The sequence below is a fragment of the Coregonus lavaretus genome, assembly GCF_964263955.1.
Source record: "Coregonus lavaretus genome assembly, contig: HAP1_SCAFFOLD_2331, whole genome shotgun sequence".
NCBI classification, from domain to species: Eukaryota; Metazoa; Chordata; class Actinopteri; order Salmoniformes; family Salmonidae; genus Coregonus; species Coregonus lavaretus.
In genome coordinates this window covers 53,168-60,000 of record NW_028164655.1, presented here as the reverse complement: position 1 = coordinate 60,000, position 6,833 = coordinate 53,168, and the positions used below count along the sequence as shown (strand labels likewise).

The window sequence follows — 6,833 nt, the reverse complement described above, 5'->3', positions numbered from 1 at the left end:
GAAAATGAGCCGTCTCTCGTTGAACGACAACAAAGACTTCACTGCAGAATCCCTACTGCTGACCAATCACCGACGAAGGTGCATAGACTTCGGCTACCGACTTCGGCTTGCCTCGAGAAAAATGTTTTGCGTGCCCGAACAGCTGAAAAAACTCTTACCAAAGTCCAAAACGTTGTCATAATATAAGCACAAACTCTTCCAAACCGTTTCAGCTGGGAAGCATGCGGAAGCCTTTAGACTGCCTAGTTGTGTTGTGCTTGTGTTTCCAATAGCCTACTGTTACAACAGACAAAGACGTTTGTTGTACAACATGTCGATCATGTCCATTGTACAACATCTTCGAAGTTTGTAGACTACACCAGACAAAGATGTGCGATCATGGCCGCGGGGAGGAGGGGGAAACGTCAGAAGGGTGGTCAGCAGCTATGTAAATAATCTACGTAGAGAATCCCTCACATGTGCAGGACCTCTCGGACCTTTAGGTGTCAGGAAGAAAAGTCTGGGAAAAGTCGGATCTGCAGCCACTCCGTTTAAGATAACCCTTTCTACAGTCTATCATAAAGGACCGTATCACATAAACACTCCAGCCAACCTCTGACCCCTAAACACACATCACAAATACACACCTACACACCCTAAACACACACTTACAGTAAGTACACGTTTCAACAGGCTTGAATGGCTGCTCTGTTCTCTCGTTCAACAGTATAATAATGTGAACTGTATCCCCTGTTGATTTAACTGTGATTACAGTTCAAGTCTGCATTCTCCAGTTACATGTCATCTCTTCAATATAAAGATCTGGACACGTCTCATACTAGAGTTACTGGCTACAGGTGCAGGTATGTCTTTGATTGTTGAAAACACACACAGATCTTTGACGGGAATGAGATCAGACGCATAGCTGGAGAATCACGTCACTGGTGAAAGAATGGAACTGATACCAGACTACCCTGTTTATCCCCGGGCACACACACACGGTTGAGGTTGGACATAGCAGGGTCTGTTGCGTGTAGCGTTGGCAGGAAATAGCATGGAGGTGGGCTGTCTGGTCTCGGGCCCACAGCTCTGGAGCCTCTATCTCGCCAGCCAGTCTGAACACCACTGTGTGTGTGTGTGTGTTGTCCTTGCTTTAGTGCACACACACACACACACACACACACACACACACACACACACACACACACACACACACACACACACACACACACCCCTGGGACTCATTCGATTTACAACCACTCTCCTTCTATCATCTCTCTCTTTTCCACTTTCTCTCTGATGCTCGCTACATACTTTCCCACTGGAGGGAGAGGGAGGGAGGGAGAGGGAGGGAGAGGGAGGGAGGGAGAGGGAGGGAGGGAGAGGGAGGGAGAGGGAGGGAGGGAGAGGGAGGGAGAGGGAGGGAGGGAGAGAGGGAGAGGGGGGAGAGGGAGGGAGAGGGAGGGAGGGAGAGAGGGAGAGGGAGGGAGGGAGGGAGGGAGGGAGGGAGGGAGGGAGGGAGGGAGGGAGGGAGGGAGGGAGGGAGAGCGAGGGAGAGCGAGGGAAAGGGAGGGAGAGGGAGGGCGAGGGAGGGAGAGGGAGGGAGAGCGAGGGAGAGGGAGGGAGAGGGAGGGCGGGGGAGGGAGAGGGAGGGAGAGGGAGGGAGGGCGAGGGAGAGGGAGGGCGAGGGAGAAAAAGAGAAAGACGCAGAAAGGAGTGGGGGATGGAGGGAGGGTGACAAAGTTTAGTCCTGGAACTGTCTAGAGAAGACTGAGAGTTGAGAAAGAGTTCTAAAAGTCAGCCATGGGGGAGAGATGGATGGAGGTGGAGAGGGTGGATACTGGACGAAAGAGAAAGAGGGAAAGAGAATGGAGAAAGAAAGGGGGGAGAGGGGTGGTCATATTCTCCCTGAGGAGGGCCTCCCTCCCTCCTCTTCCCTCCCTCCCTCCATCTGTTATCATATGTTAAAGTACTTAGCTCTGCTAGCACCGGTCATTGTGTTCAACTGTGACACTCACTAACTACACAAACACACAAACAGACTTCTTGCTCTCTATCTCTCTCCAACTTTCTTTCTTTCTCTCTCCCTCTCTCTTCCTCTTATCTTCATAACTATTTCATCTGTTTCAGATACGCATGGTCCACCCACATTCACCACTAAAATGTCAACACACACACACACCAACACACACACCAACACACACACCAACACACACACCAACACACACACACACCAACACACGGCCTGTCAGTCAGTCTGGTAAAGAACTCATTCTCACCACTAAAATGTCAACACACACTCACAAAAGCTCAGAATCCCTTTTCCCATCTCTCTCGGTTACTACAGAGAACAAAGAAATGTCCTATAGAGTGACGAGGCCCCATCCACACAAATGGCCCCCATTTACCGAAAGCTTAGCAATAAATCCCGACATCAGCATTGACCCTAAGGCCGGTGTTCAATCGATTGTAGAGGATAGTTTCCAGATAGTCTTTATTTACACAGCAGCAGCACTTCTCAAAGCGCTCTCCGGAAAGACAATTTACTGATTTGAGGCCAGAGGGAAAAATAACAATAAAACATTTTTAGCTTCGGTCTAAAATACTCCTCCTGAATTCCTCTCCCATTCATGCTGTCACTGAGCCACTAACACACACACTACACTACACTAACACACACACACTACACTACACTAACACACACACACTACACTACACTAACACACACACACTACGCTAACACACATACACTACACTACACACTGACACACTACACTACACTAACACACACACACTACGCTAACACACATACACTACACTACACACTGACACACTACACTACACTAACACACACACACTACACTACACACTAACACACACTACACACACTACACTACACTAACACTACACTACACACACTACACTATACAATGGAGTAGTTCTTCTCTCTCACTTTCTGTATTTCACTTCATCCTTCGGCTCTCTCTCTCTCTCTCTCTCTCTCTCTCTCTCTCTCTCTCTCTCTCTCTCTCAATTCAATTCAATTCAAGGGGTTTTATTGGCATGGGAAACATATGTTTACATTGCCAAAGCAAGTGAAATAGACAATAAACAAAAGTGAAATAAACAATATAAAATGAACAGTAAAAATTACACTCACACAAGTTCCAAAGGAATAGAGACATTTCTAATGTTATATTATGTCTATATACAGTGTTGTAACGATGTGCAAATAGTTAAAGTACAAAAGGGAAAATAAATCAACATAAATATGGGTTGTATTCTCTCTCTCTCTCTCTCTGTCATCTTCTGCCACTGCTGGATGAATGCCTGATCCAGGATAGTGTGGCAGTGCGTTCATGTGAGTGTGTGCATGTGTGTGTGCACGCCAGTGTGTGTGTGTGTACCGGACAGACGGACAAAGAGAGCCAGTGTATAGGAGGAAATTGGCCACTGAGGACAGCTATTAACTCATTACACACACACACGCACACACGCACACACGCACATTCCAGAGGCAACAGATCCCAGTGCTGTCAAAGCGACAATGAGGCCAGTCAATGAGATGGGAATCAATCTATTGCTCTCTCTCCCTCTCTCTCGCTCCCTTTCTCCCTCTCTCTCTCTCTCTCTCCCTCTCTCTCTCTCTCTCCCTCTCTCTCGCTCCCTTTCTCTCTCTTTCTCTCTCTTTCTCACAGCCTTTCCACTTGTTGTGTCGTCATTGTAACCAATCTCAAGGTACATACACCAGTGTTCAGGGGCGTAGGTAAGTGTGTATGTGAGTGTGTTCAGGGGTGTAGGCAAGTGTGTATGTGAGTGTGTTCAGGGGCGTAGGCCAGTGTGTATGTGAGTGTGTTCAGGGGCGTAGGCCAGTGTGTATGTGAGTGTGTTCAGGGGTGTAGGCCAGTGTGTATGTGAGTGTGTTCAGGGGTGTAGGCCAGTGTGTATGTGAGTGTGTTCAGGGGTGTAGGCCAGTGTGTATGTGAGTGTGTTCAGGGGCGTAGGCCAGTGTGTATGTGAGTGTGTTCAGGGGCGTAGGCCAGTGTGTATGTGAGTGTGTTCAGGGGCGTAGGCCAGTGTGTATGTGAGTGTGTTCAGGGGTGTAGGACAGGTTGACTGCAGGGGAAAGTCCAGACAGGAGAACTCTTATCACAGGGAGTCTCTCTCTCTCTCACACACACACACACACAGAAGGACTTAACTCATTAGAGCTGCCCTGACTTGAACTGAAGGGTGTGTGTCCAAATGTCCTTGTTCTCTCACCAATTACATCTCACACACACTAACACATCTTTAGACCTGCTCAATAGATGAATCACGCATGAGTGTGTGTGTTTGTGTCTCAGCAATATGGAAACAGTCTCGCTATCCTCCGTCACCTACGGCTGAAATGGACACGCTCCAACTCAAACACACACACACACAGACACACACACACAGACACACAACACACAACACACACACACAACGCACACACCCAGACACACACACACAGACACACACACTGCCCAGAGCAACAACTGTCTGTGAAAAGACGCACCTCTATAAAGAACTGTGAGAAATCTGGACCCTAACAAGCACTTTTCCAAAACACACACACACTCTCACCAACAGAACACACTCTCTAATACACCACAAGGCCACAGTGGGATAAGGGTGGGCAATGTTGTCTGAATGTTATATCACATCATAACTCTTATAGTACTGGTATATAACAGTATCTTTATTTCAGAATCCCAGTAGTGATTATCTGAATAGTCATTCCCCCACAGCAATACATCCCCAGTCTCCTCCCCTGCCTCTGTGGTCTGGCTGACTGTGTGTGTGTGTGTGTTTGTTTGAGTCGCAAACGCACACACCACAGCCCTGCCAGAGTGGTCTCTGTGGCAGTCCAAGCGTCGGTCTATCCAGCCAGGGTCGAGTTACGGCTTTACCAGATCTCTGATTCACACACACACACACACTTTCAAACACACACACACCCCAAAGCCACGTCCACTCACAGAACTATACAGCAAAATCTAGATAGCACAAAATTAGCATTATGGGAGTGTATGCGTGTGCATGTGTGTGTGTGTGTGTGTGTTCCAGGTCTATTCTGGGAGAATTCCAGAGGGGAGACCCTGTGACTGACTCCTCCCCCCAGGAACTAACAGGATGTATCACAGGGTGACAGAGAAGCACCTCCATTACATAAGGCATCATGTCAGATCTATTCATGACATTTCTATCTGCTACATTCAGTCTCAGTAAGTAGCCTTGTCTGAGCCAGTACAGCAGGAGCCTATCTCCTATTCTGTAGGAAAGCAGCTTGATCTACACCCGCTGGACAGGACGCCACTTTATCGCTTGGTTACCCCTAAGCCTCAGAAACAGGCTTCTAACTAGACAGGATTTTGGAAGCCTGGCCACGCGAGACTAGTTTACGCCCCAATCCATCTCCTTGGTTCATGCTGACTGCCAAGCAAAGAGGCATTGGGTCCCATTTTGAGAGTCTTTGGTATAACTCAACAGGGGATTGAACCCCCAACCTTCCAATCTCAGGGCGGACACTTGGAGTCCACTCACCTGGTGTCCCAGGTCTGAATCCCTGATTATGAGTGAAGGATGAAAACCTCCAGGTCTGTGTTGAGAAAGGACCTCTAGGGAAAGATGGGAGGGATATTCTCTGTCTGTCGCACATTATTTGAAGGCTACCTACAAAAGGACTTCCTAACACATTTATAACCCATAACACATTCATAAGCAGTGTCAATGTCAACCAACTCTCTATTAAATGATTATGCAGTGCTTATGTATGGTTATCAACGTGTTTAGGAATCCTTATGTAGGTAGCTCGGTGCCCTACCAACAGTGTTACAAAATAGTCTAACATGGCAAAATATAAGCAACAACTAAGATATTCCGTTTTTGCCTGTATATTCAGTGCATCAAATGGGCACTTTGCTACGTTCAGTAGGGCACGATATATAGTCTACTGTCATGCAGATTAGAATAGAAACTAACATGTGTGTCATTATTGGTCAAGTTCAGGTAGAAATCCGTTTCAAAACGTCTTAGTTTAGTAGAGGTTATCCCCCCGCCCATCCCAACCCAAACCAATGATCCAGCACTATCAGAGCACACTCTCACACCCACACACCAACTCAAGCGGCATTATAGCCAATGGAAGTAGCCTAGCCTACAACCAACACTGCGACTCGACTCAACTATCAACAAAAACTTGCAAAACACACACATTTTAACTGCCTCCCGCGGTTCTCACACACTGCGATCAGTAAAACTCGGCTCGTACCGAAAATACTGCAAATAAGATATAACGCACGCGTAGCCTACCTTTTCTTTTATCCCTTTCGCTCTTTTTTTTTATTTCCCCTCGTGTCCTCCGTCACGACCGGTCGTTCAGCTCCACATATCGCCCGCGATAGGTAGAATCCTAAAAGCCTTTCGCTCTCCGCTTCCGCCAGAGAAGAACAGACCGTGATTTGGTGTTGTCGGTCCGTTCCGCCAGAGAAGAACAGAACGTGATTTGGTGTTGTCGGTGGAGCGAGCTGAGCGTCAGCAGCGTCTCCACTGGGGCTCGAGCTGTTCGGTGTGTGTGTGTGTGTGTGTGTGTGGTATTGTGTGTCAGTGTGAGAGAGAGGGGGAGAGAGAGAGACAAGTGACAGCTCCTGGAGAGAACGAGCAGCATGCCCGTGAGCAAACTGGGGCGGGAATTTGTATGGAGTGACACGCACGCATACACATATTAACCCATTTAATATATATATTGACCTGTCAATGAGTCACACTGAGTCAGAGCTCAGAGATTAGGGCAGGCTATATTCTTGTCGAAGTAGGCCAGGCTACATTAG

General features: G+C 47.7%; 1 protein-coding gene across 1 annotated transcript in view; it reads right to left on the bottom strand.

Annotated features, from left to right (window-relative positions):
- Positions 1-6,495, bottom strand: part of LOC311116807 (serine/threonine-protein phosphatase 2A regulatory subunit B'' subunit alpha-like) — a gene marked incomplete at its 3' end in the record, with an annotated part of 28,545 nt that extends 22,050 nt beyond the window's left edge. Inside the window, exon 1 of the mRNA XM_084191843.1 lies at positions 6,316-6,495. The remainder of the gene's footprint in view (positions 1-6,315) is intronic.
- Positions 6,496-6,833: the final 338 nt, after the last annotated feature.